Below are 22,129 nucleotides of genomic sequence, written 5' to 3' on the forward strand. Positions count from 1 at the left end.
ACAGGTGTGGGCAGCATCACCCACAAGCTTACCGCTCACGTCCTCTTGATTGCTGGCTTGTTGGTTTACCAGTGAATCCCCTACATTACTCTAAAGCTAAAAAACATTACAATAAGCTGTAGGTGACCTGTATTTCAGTAACATCCACCATAACAAAAATACAATAACTCTTCTGTTTAAGACCCAGCCTATAATTGTAAAGGACCCTGGCACCCAGCAGAATCATCCAGTTCTTAACATAGCCTATCATTTATAATTTTTATATGATACAGGGCTGATTAGGACAAAAGACAAATAGGAGAAAAATCTGGAAATGCACCTCTACTTCAATATGAGCATGAAAAATCTAACGTTATATCAACATTGTATAAATCATTATATCAAAATAAAAGTTGAATAATCTTATATTCCCAGAAAATTGTGTTATCTATTCTGATCAAACACACCAAGTGTTATCAAGACATCATCGTATTGACAGAAGAGTCAACTGATATAAATTGATAAGGCAACCCTTTTTTCCTGTTACTATAAGGCGGTGAGAGGCTCTATTAACTTCTCTTTTGGAAACTTCTGCCTATCATGCAGTTATAAAAAACTGAAAATCCCCTTTTAACCAGTATGTTAACATAACTAAAACATTGCACAGTGTACTGTGGGGCAAAAAATTGATGATGATGGCAGTATTTAACATGAGTGATAGACCTCTGTTAAAGTGGAAGTAGACAACTTTTTTTGCTTTAACTTATCATTATGAAGTAAATGTTGACTGCACAGTCTAATGGCTATGGAATGACGACCAATCGGCGTTGGTTCTCCATAAGCCTCACTTTCACTATGCAACTCTGTCTGCCATCAGGCACGATTTTTCCCAGCAAATGGATTTACAGCACAGGAAGTGTGTCAACCCACCAGTAGGCGGCTAGGCAATGGCGGACGGTGGAACAACTGAAGTAACTTTGGAAACTCTACCCGGCAAAAGAAGAAACCCAGTTAACAAAGGAGGCAAAGATTGAGACGCGAGAGAGTGATAGAAGATGAAATAAAGCAAGAGTGAACCACAGAGAGCATTTATTCTATGGAGAGAGCTCCAGGACTTGAGAAAGCCCCAAACCAACATTCAGTTGACATTATTTCTACTTGATCAGTAAGTAACACAACCTGCCTACTTATTAATACTACCGAAGGGCGGCTATTAATACTAAATGCCGGCAGCCAGACCAACATGTACCCTGGCTCTGCCAAATGACAGAGGCTAAGCAAGTTATGGCTAGTACTTGGATGGGGGACTGTAAGGGACCAAGCTAGTAGACAACACAGGGACCTCCCGGGAAAACTGAGTTGCTACCGGAAGTGGTGTTGGTGGGTCAGTAGGGGGCAGTCTTCCCTCTGGTCCTAATAAAACAACAAATATTGAATCCCAACGCTCCAGTACAGTGATGGGGACACTGTGCTGTAGGAGATGCCTTCCCTTGGATGACATGTTAAACTGAGGTCCCGACTCACTGTGGTCATTAAAGATCCCATGGCACTTATCGCAAAGAGTAGTGGGTTCCCCAGTGTCCTGGCAAATTTCCCAACCTGGCTGTCTCCATCTGGCCACCTAATCATCCCCCATGTAATTGGCTCAATGATTCCTCCCTCGCCACCTCAAGATGAAATGTCTTGAGTGTTTTGGTGCAAAATTGCTGCTGTGCATCACCCAGGTGGGTGCTACACATTGGTGGTGGTTGAGGTGAGTTACTCCCTTCAGTGTGAAGCGCTTTGGGGGTCTAGCAAAGCGCTATATGAATGATTATTATTATTAATATTAGTAGTAGTAGTAGTAGTAGTATGTGAGGGGCTTAATCGGCCAATAATATTGAGACACTTTCACATTCACTACTGAAACACTCCTGAATCTCTTGAATATGATTATAAAAATACAAAGTTTAGATACATGTGCAAGTGTTTCACATATACACTCACTGGCCACTTTATTAGGTACACCTTGCTAGTACCGGGTTGGACCCCCTTTTGCCTTCAGAACTGCCTTAATCCTTCGTGGCATAGATTCAACAAGGTACTGGAAACATTCCTCAGAGAGTTTGGTCCATATTGACATTATAGCATCACGCAGTTGCTGCAGATTTGTCGGCTGCACATCCATGATGCGAAGCTCCCGGTCCACCACATCCCAAAGGTGCTCTATTGGATTGAGATCTGGTGACTGTGGAGGCCATTTGAGTACGGTGAACTCATTGTCATGTTCAAGAAACCAGTCTGAGATTATTCGAGCTTTATGACATGGCGCGTTATCCTGCTGGAAGTAGCCATCAGAAGATGGGAACACTGTGGTCATAAAGGGATGGACATGGTCAGCAACAATACTCAGGTAGGCTGTGGCATTGACACGATGCTCAATTGGTACTAAGGGGCCCAAAGTGTGCCAAGAAAATATCCCCTACACCATTACACCACCACCACCAGCCTGAACCGTTGATACAAGGCAGGATGGATCCATGCTTTCATGTTGTTGACGCCAAATTCTGACCCTACCATCCGAATGTCGCAGCAGAAATCGAGACTCATCAGACCAGGCAACGTTTTTCCAATCTTCTATTGTCAATTTTGGTGAGCCTGTGTGAAAATTGTAGCCTCAGTTTCCTGTTCTTAGCTGACAGGAGTGGCACCCGATGTGGTCTTCTGCTGCTGTAGCCCATCTGCCTCAAGGTTTGACGTGTTGTGCATTCAGAGATGCTCTTCTGCATACCTCGGTTGTAATGAGTGGTTATTTGAGTTACTGTTGCCTTTCTATCAGCTCCAACCAGTCTGGCCATTCTCCTCTGACCTCTGGCATCAACAAGGCATTTTCGCCCACAGAACTGCCGCTCACTGGATATTTTCTCTTTTTCGGACCATTCTCTGAAAACCCTAGAGATGGTTGTGCGTGAAAATCCCAGTAGATCAGCAGTTTTTGAAATACTCAGACCAGCCCGTCTGGCACCAACAACCATGCCACGTTCAAAGTCACTTAAATCACCTTTCTTCCCCATTCTGATGCTCGGTTTGAACTGCAGCAGATCTTCTTGACCATGTCTACATGCCTAAATGCATTGAGTTGCTGCCATGTGATTGGCTGATTAGAAATTTGCGTTAACGAGCAGTTGGACAGGTGTGCCTAATAAAGTGGCCGGTGAGTGTATCTGTATGTTTCAAATGTGTATGTACACATTTTTCGGTTATATGTACCGTATGTATGCTCTTATATGTAGATGTGCAAGCGTTTCACGTGTATACATACAAGTAAATGTTGTAGTATGTGTAAGTAATTTCACTAACAATTGTTTTGTTTTATTGTTAAAGATAACTGGGGCACGTCATTTCCTAACTAGTCGAATGCCACAGAAAATGACTTGCTAGCCAGTTTGGCTAGCTAATGTTGATTTGCTATTGTTTGCGCTAACGATCTTGTGGTTCATGCGGGGGACTGCCAATTGTTCCTAGACCCTTTATTCCAAAACCCCAATAGTCCAAAAAAATGTTCCATTGGACCAAAAGCCCAATTGTCTGACACCCCGTTATCCCGAGAAAAAAAAAGCCCCCTGCTCTGAAGGCCCGTTGTTCTGAAAATACACATTCTCCCTGGAGTTTTTTTTTTGCCGTTAATATTTTGTGCAAACTCGAAGATACCGTTCACAATGAACTTGTGAGAATGTCATTTCTGCTTCACCAGAAATATCAAATTTCTTGTATTTATCTCTGGCTAGTTCAGATCAATGATTCGCAATGACATCTGTGATCCGTCAGATTATGTGACCATGCTTTTAAGACACACTATTTCAGACAAGATACGGCAGTCACATCAATGCGGTTAAATTTAGGCATAAAATTAGAAATGATTATCAGGCATTCTGTTGGAGGCAGTTAATTTTTTTGACGTGGGTTTGGTGTGGTTAAGATTTGGAATAGCATCTGGAGGGGACGGCTGAAACAGTGCATTTTAAGGGCAGGGTCACATAATCTGACCGGTGACAGATTTTGGTGTAACACCGTCAGTAACTGAACTAACAATTTCAGCAAGAACGTGTATTTTCGGAACAACAGGCCCTCGGAGCAGTGGGCATTTGTTTTCATGTTAACGGACTGTCGGACAAATGGCCTTTCGGTCCAATGGGACATTTTTCAGACTATTGGGGTTTCGGAATTATGGGCCTTCAGAACAATGGCATGGCACCATTGATGCATTAGTAGCTCAGAGCGACACCAACGGTAGCAGATTATTAGAATTAAAGCGAGTAATGTGGCCCCAACTATTACATTAAACCAACACAGTGTGAATGAGTAGGATGTATGTATAGGAATTTATACTGTAAACTGCCTTATTGGCCAGCAGGGAAGACCAGATCTGAGTATTATAAAACATTGCTTTTTATTATAGAATATTGTCTTTAAAGGCATACTCCAGAGTCACAGAGTTATATATCCATGGTCAGGAGAGGTCAATTAAGCATAAAAAAAAAACACATACCACATGGGATCTAGCCACAAAAAAATTGCCAATACTTCACATCGTCCTGTTCCTTGGGTGTCAGGCTTGGTTATGTGAGTTTTGATGTTTAATTGACCTAGCCTGTCTATGCATGCACGACTCTGTGGTCTATGTATTGTCAGAATTACCACATGCAGCCACTAGAGGCGTGATTCTCAGCTAAATTGTACCTATGCCTTTTATACCTAATTCCTTATTGAAGGTATGTACACAAAGTTGATATCAGTAACACTGGAAGCATCTTCTAGAGGCACCTTCTGTGATTAATTTGACTGTTCAATACATCAATTCAAGACATTAATTTATGAGCAGAACTATGGCAAGTATTGGGCTAACACTCTTTGCCCGCAAGTGAAAATCAGAATGTGGGTGGTGGATATGTGCAGGTGCACAAATGGCTACAGTATAACTGACTGTATGGTTGTAACAGTGATCTAAACAATATTTTACCTGTTGATGTTCGCTTTCAGAAAAAGTTCTTCTGAAAAAGTGTCCCTATTCAAGTCATTTTATCTGAGCTTGGTGAAAAGAGCAACACTAACAAAGTCAACCGGTTCAACGCAAACCGTGCTGCTGTGCTGGATGATGTCATTCAGGCATCAAAAGAATCTCCTATGACCCGACACAGGATTAGTGCGACAACTGAAGAAGCTGTAGATCTTGGTGGTCGGAGAAGAGAGGTTTTTTGACTGCTTACAGACGCTCTTGCACAGTCTGAAATGTTTAAGGGAAGAGAAGGGCACCTCAACTCTGCTCTTGATGTATCAGGTATATCTAGTTTTTGGTTTTCATGAAATAATTATATACCCTGTAAAATTACAGCTCCCACTCCATTGTGTTAACTACATAGTGATTATTAAGACCAACTTTGTCACTTTAACTTGTCTGTTTAGTATTTATGTTATGTCAGTTGTGAAATAGGCTGCCAACGGGGAATTTGGCTTTGAAACTATTGCGTAGCTATGAGAACCTCAGACTGGCAGATTTAGACAGCCTAGATGTGCCACGTCTCTTGTCTCAGGAGCCAGTCTGCTCAAGATGGAGGGCTCTTACCTCGAGTGTTATAGCCAATCAATATCAAGTATAGCTGGCCTTCAGTTTTATATAATTTAATATTGGCAAACGCCCGGTTCACACTTGATGCGGAAGCACCACAAAGCACACAGCCAGTTTCCTTTTGAAGCCCATGTTAACTGATGTGCCCGATCACACCGGCCGCAGCGTGCCTGGGTGCGCCGCAGCCAACTCCTGCTATAAAACAATAGTTTCGGCATCAGGTCTATTTTTTTTATTTTTTCTGCTAGTGAATGTGTCAAGCCGGACAGGAAGTCAGACACATGAACGGGGGGGGGGGGTTTAAAAAACCAATCATAAGCCTATGTTTATGACAAATTTTTTTTTGTTGTCTTTATTTACTTAGTAAGAAACTTTGTTTCATTCATTCAGTGTTCACCCAGATAAAAACTCATTGCTATAGCCCCCCCAAGAAGTGGACAGACATGTACAGTTGTCAGGAACACATTGCCAAACTTGGATTACAGACTAGGACTTTAAGTTATTTCAATAGCAGCAGTTGAAAAGTTATGCATACACTGCCTAAATTCTACCTCTTTTTTCAGCTGTAAGAGAGGACAGATATTTATCGCAGTAGGGGCTATTGCAGTCAGTCTGGTACATGGCGGGCCTTCGCCAAATGTATTTTCCAAAACATTGTTTGACTGCATAGTTCAGGGGCCAGTGAAATCTAGACCAGAACTGGGGGACATTGCAGATTCTGAAAACCATGACAAAAATCGAAAAGATGGGCATCTGGGTAGCGTAGCTGTCTATTCCGTTGCCTACCAACACGGGGATCACCGGTTCGATTCCCTGTGTTACCTCCGGCTTGGTCGGGCGTCCCTACACAACTGGCCATGTCTGTGGGTGGGAAGCCGGATGTGGGTATGTGTCCTGGTCGCTGCACTAGCGCCTCCTCTGATAAGTCGGGGTGTCTGTTCAGGGGAGAGGGGGAACTGGGGGGAATAGCGTGATCTTCCCACGCGCTACATCCCCCTGGCAAAACTCCTCACTGTCAGGTGAAAAGAAACGGCTGGCAACTCAACGTGTATTGGAGGAAGCATGTGGTAGTCTGCAGCCCTCCCCGGATCAGCAGATGGGATGGAGCAGTGACCAGGATGGCTCTGAGGAGTCGGGTAATTGGCCGGGTAAAATTGGGGAATAAAGAGAGAGAGAGAGGACAGATATTTATCGCAGGAGGGGCTACTGCAGTCAGTCTGGTACATGGAGGGCCTTCGCCAAATGTATTTTCCAAAACACTGTTTGACTGCATACTTCAGGGGCCAGAGAAAGCTAGATCAGAACTGAGGGGACATTGCAGATTCTGAAAACCGTGACAAAATTCGAAAAGGTTTGTTGCATTCTTTCTTATCATCGGTTCCCCCCCCCCATATAATTAAATGGATCAGTTTATGTTCATTTCACACTATGGTATTATGTGTCTACCACAAGATATAATTTTGGATGTGACGAAGAAGTGCCCAGGTGATGTATATTGGACACCTAACCCAATTAAAAATAAAATCATGTTACTGGCACATTATCAGCAACTAACATCATAGTTAAAACCAGCTCAAGCAAAGCAGTGAGAAAATTTGAGATTTGAGTTAAAGTAGTTACTGGAATAAATTTTAACTTTAATTTCCATTGCAATGGAATTTGGGTGAAGAAGGCAGCTTTCACTGATAATATCAATGTGCTTGTAGAGATGAGAATGAATAAACGGACACTAGCACTCATCCATAAACACAATAAAATGATTGTTACTGAGTGACCCAAATTGCCTTATTGGTGGGGGACAATAAGTTAACGTTTCTTTTTTAAAATCAATATTAATCTGATTTAAACAAAATAGACTGTTAATTATTCTTAGGTCTCAGAATCCACAAGTCTAGAGGAACTCACCCAGTCAACCGAACCACTCCTCAACTATCTCACCAGTGCAGGCTGTCTGAAGCCACTGAAAAGTGTTGATGACAGGAATAGACTTGTCAAAAGATGTCTTCATGATAATCGAGTTCATGGACCATTTAAATGTAATTAAATTTAAAATCCTTCTGACTGATGTCCAGCACATGAATTTTATTTAATGCCTACCTGATAGTTTGAGGGGTTTTCCATTTTGGTTTTGCAAATTAGCATCATGTTATTTATTCACAGTTGCTCCAGAGCAATACAAAAGCCTAAAGCATATTTAAGACAAATACTCAAACGTTCGTGTTTGTGATAGCACTGTAATAGCACAGCTTTGCGACCTCATGTACTGCAGCCTAGTGAATTTACAATTCAGGATGAATACTGTTGGAAGACTACAATTAACTTCCAGTTGATCAGCTAAAATAAAAACCAAATTTGATTACCGGGGTTCTTTTATACAGGTAAAAGTACACCTCAACAAATGTTTTATGAAATAATAACCGAATATCTTCATTCACTTAGTCCTCTGGGATGTCTTGCTTTCAAAAAAAATGTAAACGAGACAGAAATAATTGATTTCCATCATTAATTAATGGGTCAGTTAACTGTTGAATTTCTTGCATGATACTGTTGCTTACATGAAAACTGTTTTCAGGAACCTCAACATTATTCCTGCTCTCTACTGCAGATAGTGGTTCATCACCATTATCGGTGCCTAAATGTTCATCAATCTGAAACACACCACCTACAGCTGTGTTGTTGCTTCCGACATGTCTGACATGTTGCCACAACTGCAATGGGGTTTGGCCACATTGGGTCAAGAGTCCATGGTTATTCCATTGGCTCCTGAATTCCCTGAGTGCCCTTTGACCCCGAGATAAATAACTGTAATGCAAAAAAAAATAAAGATCACACAGAGTCAAGTATATGGTAAATAAATCAGAGTAGTACGAAATGACTCGATTTGGTTCTGCCCATAGCCTCTCAATTATTTGATAATGTACGCTGTGACCAATGATCATGCTTCTTCTATTCAATCCTCAACAATGCGACATAAATCGAACCACCTCTATATATTCCCTTCCGTGATCACTCCATACTCAAATCAACATTAGCTAGCCAGTTTGGCTAGCAAGTCATTTTCTGTGACATTCAACTAGTTCGGAAATGGTGTGCCCCAATTATCCTTACCAATAAAGAAAAAAACAACTGTTATTGAAATTACTTATACATACTACTGAACTTATCTGTATGCATACATGTGAAATGTTTGTACATCTTCATATAAGAGCATACACATATAACTGAAAACTATATACATACACATTTGAAACATGTACACAGATGTGAAAAAGCATTTCATATGTATGTGTATATGACAGAAGTTGGTTTTTTTTTTTTTTTTTTACCCAGCCACTGAGGATGCACAAGCCAGTGCATTCTAAGTGCCGGTCCCCAAGCCAGGATAAACAGGCAGGGTTGCATCAGGAAGGGAATCCTGCGTAAAATCTTTGCCAAATCAAATATGTGGATTATAAATAAGATTTCCATACCGGATCGGTTGAGGCCCGGGTTACCAACAACCGCCACCCGTACTGTTGGCCAGCAGGGTGCCGGTGGAAACTATGCTACTGTTGGGCGAAGGAAAAGGAGAGGGGGAAGGCATGTCCACAGGCAGCGGGAGAGGAGGAAGGCTAGGAGTGCGGAGGTGAGAGTCGGAACTTTGAATGTTGGCACTATGACTGATAAAGGGGGAGAACTGGCTGATATGATGGAAAGAAGAAAGGTAGGTATACTGTGTGTGCAAGAGACCAGGTGGAAGGGGAGTAAGGCCAGGAGCATCAGAGGTGGGTTCAAACTCTTCTACCATGTTGCGAATGGGAGGATAAATGGGGTAGGGGTAATTCTGAAGGAACACTATGTGAAGAGTGTCAGACAGAATGATGAGTATGAAGCTGGAAATCAAAGGTGTATTGACGAATGTTATCAGCGCATATGCCCTGCAAGTTGGGTGTGAAATGGAAGAGAAAGAAGAATTCTGGGGTGAGTTGGATGAAGTGGTGGAGAGGGTACCCAAGTGGGAAAGAGTGGTGATTGGAGTGGACTTCAATGGGCATGTTGGTGAAGGGAACAGAGGTGATGGGCAGGTATGGTGTCAATGAGAGAAATGTGGAAGGTCAGATGGTGGTGGATTTTGCAAAAAGGATGGAAATGGCTGTTTCAAGGAGAGGGAGAAACACAGGGTGACATATAAGAGTGGAGGAAAGTGTACACAGGTGGACTATATCTTATGTAGAAGGCGCGATCTGAAAGGGATTGGTGACCGCAAGGTTGTGACAGGGGAGAACGTAGTTAGGCAGCATCGGATGGTGGTCTGTAGGATGACTTTGGAGACCAAGAAGAGGAAGAGAGTGAAGGCAGAGCCAAGGACCAAATGGTGGAAGTTGAAGAAGGAAGACTGTTGTGTGGAGTTCAGGGAGGAGTTAAGACAGGCACTGGGTGGTAGTGAAGAGTTGCCGGATGTCTGGGCAACCACTGCAGAAATAGTGAGGGGGACAGCTAGGAAAGTACTTGGTGTGTCATCAGGACAGAGTAAGGAAGACAAGGAGACTTGGTGATGGAATGAGGAAGTACAGCAAATTAAACAGAGGAAGAGGTTGGCAAAGAAGAAGTGGGATAGTCAGAGAGATGAAGAAGGTAGACAGGAGTACAAGGAGATGCAGTGTAAAGTGAAGAGAGAGGTGGCAAAGGCAAAGGCGTATGGTGAGTTGTATTTAGACACTAAGGAAGGAGAAAAGGACTTGTACCGATTGGCTAGACAGAGGGACCGAGCTGGGAAGGATGTGCAGCAGGTTAGGGTGATCAAGGATAGAGATGGAAATGTGCTGACAAGCGAGGAGAGTGTGTTGAGAAGGTGGAAGGAGTACTTAGAGGGGCTGATGAACGAAGAAAACGAGAGAAGATTGGATGACGTAGGGATAGTGAATCAGGAAGTGCAGTGGATTAGCAAGCAGGACATGAGGGCAGCTATGAAGAGGATGAAGAGTGGAAAGGCAGTTGGTCCTGAAGACATACCTGTGGAGGCATGGAGATGTTTAGGAGAGATGGCAGTGGGGTTTTTAACTTGATTGTTTAACACAATCTTGGAAAGTGAGAGGATGCCTGAGAAGTGGAGGAGTATACTGGTACCGATTTTCAAGAATAAGGGTGATGTGCAGAACTGTAGCAACCACAGAGGTATAAAGTTGATCAGCCACAGCATGAAGATATGGGAAAGAGTAATAGAAGCTAGGTTAAGAGGAGAGGTGATGATTAGCGAGCAGCAGTATGGTTTCATGCAACGAAAGAGCACTACAGATGCGATGTTTGCGTTGAGAATATTGACTGAGAAGTATAGAGAAGGCCAAAAGGAGTTACATTGTGTCTTTGTGGATTTAGAGAAAGCATATGACAGGGTGCCGAGAGAGGAGGTGTGGCTTGTATGAGGAAGCCGGGAGTTGCAGAGAAGTATGTAGGAGTGGTGCAGGAAATGTATGAGGGAACTGTGACAGTGGTGAGGTGTGCGGTTGGAATGACAGATGGGTTCAAGGTTGAGGTGGGACTACATCAAGGATCGGCTCTGAGCCCGTTCTTGTTTGCAATGGTGATGGACAGGTTGACGGATGAGATCAGGCAGGAGTCTCCGTGGACTAAGATGTTTGCACATGATATTGTGATCTGTAGCAAGAGTAGGGTGCAAGTTGAGGAGAGCCTGGAGAGGGGGAGGTATGCACTGGAAAGAAGAGGAATGAAAGTCAGTAGGAGCAAGACGGAATACCTATGCATGAATGAGAGGGAGGACAGTGGAATGGTGAGGATTCAAGGAGTAGAGGTGAAGAAGGCATATGAATTTAAATACTTGGGGTCAACTGTCAAAAGTAACGGGGAGTGTAGAAGAGAGGTGAAGAAGAGAGTGCAGGCAGGGTGGAGTGGGTGGAGAAGAGTGTCAGGGGTGATTCGTGACAGAAGGGTACCAGCAAGAGTTAAAGGGAAGGTTTACAAGATGGTTGTGAGACCAGCTATGTTATATGATTTGGAGACAGTGGCACTGACGAAAAGACAGGAGGAGGAGCTGGACGGGGCAGAGTTTAAGATGCTAAGATTTTCATTGGGGGTGATGAAGGATAGGATTAGGAATGAGTACATTAGAGGGACAGCTTGGTTTGGAGACAAACCAAGAGAGGCAAAATTGAGATGCTTGGACATGTGTGGAGGAGAGATGCTGGGTATATTGGGAGAAGGATGCTGAATATGGAGCTGCCAGGGAAGAGGAAAAGAGGAAGGCCAAAGAGGAGGTTTGTGGATGTGGTGAGAGAGGACAAGCAGGTGGCTTGAGAGGAAGATGCAGAGGACAGGAAGAAATGGAAATGGATGATACGCTGTGGCGACCCCTAATGGGAGCAGCCGAAGGTGGTAGTAGTAGTAGTGTATATGACAGAAGTATATATGTATGCATGAGTGTTTCTCATATGTATACGTGTTTCAGAGGAGTACGTATACGATTTTATATACGAGCGTACATAGGTTTGCAGAGTAGGTATGTACACATGAGGGGGTGTCTCCCCGCCTGCCACCCGATGACTGCTGGGATAGGTTCCAGCAGCACACGACCCCAATTTGGAAAAGCGGCTTGGATAATGGATGAATGGATGGACATGAGAGTGTTTCAGTAGTGAATGTGAAGGCATCTCAATATTATTGGCCTATTCGGCCCCTCATATAAACATTCGGTAGTATTAACAAGTATTATTATTATCATACAGTATTAATAGCACCCCTTCGGTAGTATTGATAAATAGACAGGTTGTGTTACTTACTGATCAAGTAGAAATAATGCCAACTGAAAGTCGGTTTGTAACCCTCTCAAGTCCTGGAGCTCTCTCCATCAAATGAATGCCCGTCCGAGGTTCACTCTTGTTTTATCTCGTCTTCTATCAACTCTTCCTCTTCGTCTTCTTTGCCCCTTCTGTCAACTGCGTTCTTTTTCTTTTGCCGGGTAGAGTTTCCAAAGTTACTTCGGTTGTTCCACTGTCTCCCATTGCCTTGCTGGCTACTGGTTGGTTGACGGACTTTCTGTGAGGTAAATCGATTTGCCGGAAAAAAAATCGTGCGCGATGGCAAACAAGAGTTGCATAGTGAAATTGAGGCCTACGGAGAACCAACCCCGATGGGGTAATTATTCTATAGCTATTACATAGTGCAATCAACATTTACTTCACAATGATAAGTTAAAGCAAAAAAAAGTTGTATACTTCCACTTTAAGAGAGGTCTATCACTCATGTTAAATACTGCCATCATCATCATCAATTTTTTGCCCCACAGTACACTGTGCAATGTTTTAGTTATGTTAACATACTGGTTAAAAGGGGATTTTCAGTTTTGTATAACTGCATGATAGGCAGAAGCTTCCAAAAGAGAAGTTAATAGAGCCTCTCACCGCCTTATAGTAACGGGAAAAAAGGGTTGCCTTATCAATTTATATCAGTTGACTCTTCTGTCAATACGATGATGTCTTTTGATAACACTTGGTGTGTTTGGTCAGAATAGATAACATGATTCTTTTCACCTATTTATTTGTCTTCTGTTCCAATCAGCCCTGTATCATATGAAAATTATAAATGATAGGCTTTGTTAAGGACTGGATGACTTTGCTGGGTGCCAGGGTCCTTTACAATTATAGGGTGGGTCTTAAATAGAAGACTTATTGTATTTTTGTTATGGTGTATGTTACTGAAATACAGGTCACCTACAGCTTATTGTAATGTTTTTTAGCTTTAGAGTAATGTAGGGGATTCACTGGTAAACCAACAAGCCAGCAATCAAGAGGAGGTGAGGGGTAAGATTGTGGGTGACCCTGCGCACACCTGTTATGTTGTAGTTGAAATTAAGGTTGTAGCGTAAAGGATGTTTCTTGAGTAATGTTTTTTACTACCAGCTTGCAGTTTACATGACCCCAGTAACCAGAGAAAAGACATTTCAAAGGTGGCATTTACCAACAGCTATTGCAACCTTCTAGCACTTTGTGGTTATATTTAAAAAGACCGACGTGTTTCGACTCAGGTCAGTCTTTGTTTTTAAATAAAGCACATTAAAAAAAACTCAAGTGTGTGATTATGCAATTTTTACATCAGTTTGATGGTGATTTTAAAATATTATTTATTTTAATTAGCACCCTATCCCACAGAAAACACTTTTTTTGTTGTGTATGCATCCCACTTTATAATAATGCATTACTCAATTTCCCCTCAGGGATGAATAAAGTAATCTGATTCTGATCCAAAAGAACTTTGTAGTTTGTTTATTACTTGTTATTGCGTTCGACTGTACCCAGCCTTGGCCAACTCTTCAATTAGTTCAGCATACACCTTGCCCATTCTCGTGCTACTTCCTAGCTTTTCCTGAAACTCAGGAGATGACCCAATGCTCGATGACAAGCACTGGGTCTCATCGGCAGACCACTGCATGCTTTTTTTTTTCCCTGATGATTTCTCACTTGACTCTTTTGTTGCCCTCTCCATCTCCCTTTCCAACCTAGAATATGACACAAATATTAATATGAATATGAACCTAGAATATGACACAACTACATGGATCCCACTTCAGGTCCTACTATTTTTTTGGTTCCAGCTGGGAACCAACTTTTCGGATTCTGAGCCAATTTATTTCTGGGCGAAATGCTCCAAACGGTTGAAAATTAGGTGTGCGAACCAGAACGGAACCAGTTCCATGTTGGTGGAAAAGGGGTATCCTTGTACTTAAAAGAGAAACAGACTAGGTTCTACAAGTCTATAATAATATAGGTATTTCAGGATAGCCAGGATCAATGAAATTAAAACAATTTGTGCAGCAACTTTCAACACTAACCACATTCAACCATCAATCCATGACAAAGCGTGGTGTTAACATCTTATATCATTTTCCCCAGGCGCTGCACAGCAGCTGCCCACTGCTCCTAGCTACACAGCTAGGATGGGTTAAATGCAGAGGAAGAATTTCCCCACGGGGATCAATAAGTAGTCAAATAAAAAATATATACATATTGAAAAGAGTTCAGGTGCATTCTAAGCTTGATATGCAGTAGAGTTCATTTGTTACTTAGTGTAAAATTATTTTACAAAAATGTGGTCCCTTAAGGGGATATTTGACCCTAGCAACAGATGACCTATTGTTATTTATAACACTGTTATAGAGAGGCATAGCCACGTAAAGCTATTGTAAGGTAACATTTCTAATCTTACTGGCCTCTAGCAACAGAACTCCTGCCAGTTAGTTTAATCCTTGTTGGAGATTGAGCAAAAAAGTGCAGAGAGCGAGTGAGTGAGCGAACAGGGAGGAGAAGATGAGAACAAGAGAGGAGAGGGGTCAGGGGTACGTAGGAGTCATTGTGCAGTGGCACATCATGTGAGAGTCACATTGTAAAAAGCCCTACTCGCTCATGGGAAAGTGGGCCTGCAGCAGAACAGTGAGGGGGGCAAGCTCCATTCGCTAGGCCTATAGAGGTATGTCTAAAAAGGCACTGGACTCCATGAGTCACAGACAAGGGGCATGGGACAGTGGCCAATTATAGCGCTCTTTATTCAAAGAGGACTGAATATGGTCCTACTTACTGAATTCACTCAGTCAAGCAATGATACTGAACTAGGGTACCTAAGACAAAATAAGATGTTTATTATTGTTTTTGTTTTTTCAGCAGATATTTTCTAGCATACAGCTCCAGCTCATCACAGATAAAATTCATGACCCACCTCTTGAAGGTGTAGGTGGTGCCACATGGATGGTGAGTGCCTGTATTTCAGATTTCTCCACACAAGTTTTTGAGACACACATTGCTTATTGCCTACGTCAGTAGGGTCAGCATTTAAGGCAATTTGCTTCAGACATAACAGTTTTGCTTTGTGACTGCTGAAGGTTGTTGCTTGGACTGCTATTGGTGCTTTGGACTGCTATTCAAGGACGAAGTGTGACACCACTAGAAAAAGCAAGACTTGTCAGGCTCACCTGGTGCCATCTTGAACGAACAGTGGGGTGAAAACCCTGGTAATGACAAGTTTATAGCCAATGCTACAAAGTATAACGCCTTAGGTCAACTCATCTGTAACCTAATTAAGTTCCTTTGTCTTTTCACCTCAATACGTGACATATAGACGATAGTTATTTTAAATATCAAGTTCCTGGACCTGTAAGTTCATATAGAGTCGTGACCAAACTCAGATGGAAAGAAAATGAATAATAATGACATGCTTTAACAATCGTGCGTTTTTTTGCAGTTTAATGTTTTGTTTGTTTGTTTTTTTTTCTTCAGTAATACAATTATTACCGTTGCAGTGCAGTTTGATCTGCCAAACACCACAACAGACTGATGGGTTATGACGTTGTAAATGTATGACTCCCTATTGCTGGTCAAGGTCAGTAACAGGGAGTATTTGTAATATCTGCCTGTGTTACCCATTGACAAGGTAACCAGCAGGGTGGGCGGGCTAGGAACTGAAATGACCATATAAACGTCAAAAAGCAGCAAGAAACCAACTGGTTTACTAAACGTGACCAGTGGCCGTTGCGATTATGGCGCCATCGTTCGCAGTATACAACGTGCAATCCGATTTACAGTTGTTACAGCCCCTACTTCAAACAGATGAAAGGACGAGTCCCTTTCAGCCATGCGACAGCTAGATTTTAATGGCGTTCACTAGCTTGACAGGACACGCTTCTGCAGCGTGAATCAAACAAGCGTTACACGAGTGAGCGTACTCCAGACTCAATAATGGAAACGCAGCCTGAATAAAATGTGTGCGGCAAACCCACTTGTCCTCAACGGAGGCACTTCCTAAGAAATGATAAGGGCTCAGATCCCTCCACCCAGCCGGTCATTCAGTTGTGTTTCGCTCCATTTAACGACTCAACAACTAGTGCCATTCTAAGCATTGCGACTTCAATCTTTATAATCGTGCGGCACAAATAAAAATACTCACCTTCTCTTCTGTCAGCCCAACGCGTCCAACGTCTTCTGTCGAATTGCCCGACACGAGGTTTCTCTACCTTCCACCCGAAGCCGGCGTCAATGCGACCTTGACTAGGCTTCTATATCGGATTGGACATACGGAAGGTGACGTCAGGAACGCCATTTTACGTCACGTACGCGCCGCTCCGCCGCGTTTAGATCCTGCGCGGTGAGGAGGCCAGCCTTTTTTTTTTCCTGGTTTCTTTATTGCGCGCATGTTCATAGACGGTCAACACACGATACGAGGCGACAATCCTCATAAATGACCGAGCCGAGAGATCATGTTTGCGCGATACGGCGTGGGATTAAATAATGTTGAAATACACACACCCCACTATTTAGACCAGCGCACGACTGTGGTCGCTCACTCAAAGGACGCAAATTTTGTTTTTCAGCAATCCGTCTTTGTAACAAGATATCCAACAATAGACTGCTTCCTTAAATGACCCATATCTTTTAATAGACCAGTGCGTGGTGTGAAATCTAGACCGCCACATTTTGGCCCCTGTAAAGATTTCAGGGGTGTTATTCTGTTTATCTTATTTACTTGCCTGTTTGTTTATTTGGAGACGGCTGGTCAGAGGATGGTTTTCACCCAAAAGAAAATAGCCTTTTTTTTCCTTCTTCTTTTTTCTTTCTTTTTTTTAATTTATTGAAGAACATGCAAAACGTATTCCCAAGCAAACTGTCTTGGCAACATTTGGGGTGAAAAATGTCCGTCCAAAACCATGGAGGTTATACGCAGATGAGAAGGAAAATCTGAAATCGGGGAAGGGAACAGCGATTCATTCTCTCTTTGCACGAGTTTTGCTACAGCTGTGAAAATATAAGCCTTCGGTTCTTGACCAGATTTCCTTTTCTTTTCTTTCTTTCTTTCTTTTTTTTTGGGGTGGGGGTGGGGGGTGTCAAGGGTTTGCTGACTGAGTCACATTCACACGGATTTTCTTCCAACAGACATAAGCTGACTCCTTCCCCCCCACCCCCTCTGCTTCATTATTTTCCATTATTTTAACCTTTATACATCTTCTCACACAGAATAAAGTAAAGTGGTATACGTTTAACTTACAAAGCTACACTTATTAGTAACATGGCAACATCAATACCGTTCAAAGGGGGGAGAATTCAGCACTGTGATTTGGCATGGGCAGTGAAAGAGTGAAGCCGGAGCCAACACCTATAGATTATTTGTTATAAATATTCCTCACTATTTTCTCTCTATTTCTCTTTTCTCTACACTCGGTAGCAAAATAAAGCCTCCCAGTACCCCTGGACTTGGAGAGGAGTTCAGTGTGTATTACCGAATGATAACTAAGCACTTCTATCACACCATGTCATGTTTACTCCAGACCAGATTGAGAAATCCACTGCCTTTGTGATTGGGCATTTGTGGTGGGCAGGAACAAAGCCATAGACAGTGTTGGTAAATTATTAGTGAATATTTTTACACAGACTGTTTATATAAAGTTTGAGAACCCCTTTTTTTTAACAACACTTTGTTTCGAGTAGTGAAGAAATAAGGTCACCAGCAGGTTTAGTAATATCACAACAACTCTTTTGGATGCCCAGTTCTTTACTCCATAGATCCTTTGCTGTCAGTTGTTGCCACTTTGAGATTTGAAACTTGGACATAACAATGAGTGAATAACTCTGCATATTATCACTGTAACCCTTACTGCCAAACACCCAAATCACACCACACTTTATTTTGTCATTGTATTCTTACAATGAATTGTATTCTTACAATGAATTTGTTCTCTGCATTTAACCCAACCGATTGTATAGGAGCTGTGGGCGTCTGCAGCACCCAGGAACCACTCCAGTTCTTATTTCCATTGCCTTGCTCAGGGGCACAGGCAGGAGTATTAACCCTAACATGCATGTCTTTTTGATGGTGGGAGGAAACCGGAGCAGCCAGACATGGGGAGAACATGCAAACTCCACACAGAAAGGACCTGGGATGGCTCGGTGTTCGAACCCAGGACCTTCTTGCTGTGAGGCACCAGTGCTAACCACTGGGCCACTTTGTAAATAAAGAATCACATTTTGTTTTTTATGTATAGCCTTGGCGGCACGGTGGCACAGTGATTAGCACGGTCACCGCAAAGTAAGAAGATCCTGGGTTCGAGCCCTAGGGTAGTCCACCCTTGTGTGGAGTTTGCATGTTTTCCCCATGTCTGCATGGGTTTCCTCTGGGTGCTCCGGTTTCCTCCCACAGTCCAAAGACATGTAGGTCAGGTGAATCGGCCGTACTAAATTGTCCCTAGGTGTGTGTGTGTCGGCCTTGTGTAATGGCCTGGGGCCTGTCCAGGGTATCTCCCCGCCTGCCGCCCAATGTGTGTGTGTGTGTGTGTGTGTGTGTTTGGGCCCTGTGTGATGGCCTGGCGGCCTGTCCAGGGTGTCTCCCTGCCTGCCGCCCAGTGACTGCTGGGATATGCTCCAGCATCCCTGAGAGCAGGGTAAGCATTTTGGATAATGGATGGATGGATGGATGTATAGCCTACATTGTCCCGACAGTCAAACACCATCGAGTCAACTTAGTTTTAGAATGGCGTGTTCAGTACCATGGCCTAACTTGGTTGATGCTGGTTCCAATGCACAAAGTTCAGCGGCTAACCGTTGTTGTAGTTGCATGGCTTCTCAGGTCAAGAATGTAAAATTCCCATAGAGACTGTTGGCAGAGTAGAATTATCCTCTTTTTTATTTCTCCCTGTGTAATAATTAATTGTCATTCCAAAGGCTAGTGTTAGAAGTGTCAAGGAACACGCTATATAGCACCCTTGTTTCAGTGATTTAGTTAAATGTTCAACTGGGACAAAGGTGCTTAAATAGAAATGGAGCGGCCTGGCAGATTTCCACAGCAGGCTACCTGTGGCTTCCCGTCATGGTGCTGTAACAACATACCTACTGTTCAAAACCAACATGGGAAAGGATTTTCTGAGGAAGCAGACTGCAGCTGCTCGTGATTTTCCATGTGTTCAAAATGGCCAGTAACGGAGAGCAACAAATCATTAAACTAACAGGTTAGAAGGCAAGGACGAGTTAGACTGACCATAGAAATGTGCCAACCATCATCATCTCAAAGAGAAAAAAAGAAAAAAGAAAACCAATTAAAATCTCACATCCTTTTCTTACAGGTGAGGGGTACACATTATCCCCCTGTCCAGGATGTCAATGGGTTGACTGTAAACCAGAGCCATAGAGCCAAAACATGTGCATCATCAAAGGCATGATGATTTGTCTTGTGTATTCATCTTCATAGGGTGTTTACCTTTCTTTTCCTCTACCCTTCATAGGGTTTCCAGCTGTCTCACCTCAAGCTAACCACACAGCGCTCAACGAAACTCGCGGTCTCTGCTGGGCTTGATATTGTGAGACAGGGATAACTCCTGTTTCCCATCACGAGGCTTAATCTCACTAAAGTACCCTTTTTCATATCACCAAAAAGAGTTAACATCAAACGTGTTTATTTGGACTTTGCAGGATGGAAACTAAGCAGCGACGATTCTTTGAGAAAAGCAAATAATTGCAGTTTAACAGCAGCCACAGATGAGGAGAAAAACCATCCAAATTTAAAATTGTTGTATTTGTAGTGTGGGATCAGAATAAAAAACAGATGGTATAATCAATTTTGCTTTACAGTAATCAATAGTGATCCCTTTAGTGATATCTTGTTCAAGGAACCTATCCACTTACATCCCAATAACAAGTTTCCCAAATCACAGGAGGAATCGAGATTTGTTTTCTTTCACCTTCTTCCTCTGGTGGTGTTTAGGTTTCCTGTAATGTACAAATGACAATATATGGCTTTACAACATTCAGGCAGTTTATTTTGACACTGTGTTTTGTCATGTGTTTTCTACAGATCTCAGTGCTGGATGTAGAAGAAGCAGTCCAAACCTCTTTCAATGTTGTATTCTGTAAATTGTGTGCACACAACATCCATTGCACGTTGTCCATCTTGGGAGAGAGATCCCTCCTCTGTTGCTCTCTCTGAGGTTTCTTCCTATATTTTCTCCCTGTTAAAGGTTTTTTTTTAAGGGTGCTGTTCCTTATCCAATGTGAGGGTCTAAGCACAGGATGTGGTGTTGCTGTAAAGCCGCCTGAGGCAAATTTATAATTTGTGATATTGGGCTATACAAATAAAATTGACTTCACTTGACTTGACTTGACATGACATCTGCAAGCAAACCCTGTAGAGGTACACTGAAACACACAGGGAGGAAATGGTTAAAAGGAAAATTCATAGGTTGATGTGTTTTAAGAGAAAGTTATGTGAGAGAATTATCTTACCATGAATTACCATTGACAGCCATGATTCAAAAAGTGAGACTTCAATTCAATTTGATGATTTTATTCTTCACATTTTACGTTTACTCATTTTACAGACACTTTTATCCAAAGTGACTTAGAAGAGAGTCAGCAGAGAGCAGACAAATTTGAGTTTTACCAACAGGCATCATAGAGTATTAAATAATCACCATATAATCACCAAGAGTATATACATCAAGTGTGTTTAGTTTAAATGTACCTTGGATCAATAATCAAGAGGCCGTAAATAGGAAAATAAGAATACAAAGTATGTTTACATTGCTTCATATCAGTACATCATCACCACAAGAGGAGGAAATCTCACATGCAGGTAGGAGAAGGCACAATTCCAGACACTGATAATGCTGTGTAAGTAAGTAAAGGTACAATAGTGGTAACCAACAACAATGATAGTATTAGGTGATTCATATTAGCTGGAAAGTGCCACTACTCAGTCAAAGAATCTTGCTTAGAGACCATTTAAGGATTAACGAAGGATTACACGAAAGGTCTATCTTCTCTAAAGAAGCTCTGATGGAAGCAGGGAGATTGATTCACCATTTTGGGGGTAAGTGAGAAAAACGTCTGTACCTGGAGCTTGTTGCGTTAGTAGGGAGTACAGATAGAAGCCTACCAGAGGGAGAATGAAGAGGTTGAGCAGGAGTGTATATTTTAAAATGGGTTTGCAGATAAGTCGCTGTAGTTCCTTGAACTGCCTGGAATGCCAAAAGTAATTGGAACTTTATGCAGGAAGTTAAAAGGAGCTAGTGTAAGGACAAAAAGAGAGCTATGACATGATAGAATCAAGACAGGTAGAAAATCAAGCATGCAGTGTGGTTCTGGATTCTTTGCGTGTCCAGATTGTATGGGCTGGAAGATCTGAGAAGTGCATCACAGTAGTATAATCGACCAATAACTTGAGCCTGGATCAGGAACTTGGTAGCATATTCTGATACGTGTATTTTTTTATGTTATACAAAGCAAAGCAGCAGAAACGGAAACAGAAACAGGACACAGCCATAAAATGGTCAGAGAATTAATGTTTGTTATCATGTCACCCTGAAGTTATTTGCAGAACCAGAGGACATGATTATCTGACCCTCCATGTAGAAGTACCAAGACAGATTGATATGTCTTTGAGGATGGTGGAATTGGCAAGGATGACCAGTAGCTCTGTTTTGGACAAACTGAGCTATGGAGCAAAAGCAGGAGCAACCCTTGTCAACACCTCAGTCTCCTCTGGTGGAAAGGAAAGGTGGCGTCAAGTGAAAGTGACATGGGA

General features: G+C 42.4%; 1 protein-coding gene across 1 annotated transcript in view; it reads right to left on the reverse strand.

Annotated features, from left to right (window-relative positions):
* LOC130123496 (transferrin receptor protein 1-like) overlaps positions 1 to 16,609 on the reverse strand; it is a 40,823-nt gene extending 24,214 nt beyond the window's left edge. Inside the window, exon 1 of the mRNA XM_056292673.1 lies at positions 16,511 to 16,609. The gene's annotated coding sequence lies outside the window, so the exon portion shown is untranslated. The remainder of the gene's footprint in view (positions 1 to 16,510) is intronic.
* Positions 16,610 to 22,129: the final 5,520 nt, after the last annotated feature.

This window comes from Lampris incognitus, chromosome 14 (genome assembly GCF_029633865.1).
Source record: "Lampris incognitus isolate fLamInc1 chromosome 14, fLamInc1.hap2, whole genome shotgun sequence".
NCBI lineage: Eukaryota > Metazoa > Chordata > Actinopteri > Lampriformes > Lampridae > Lampris > Lampris incognitus.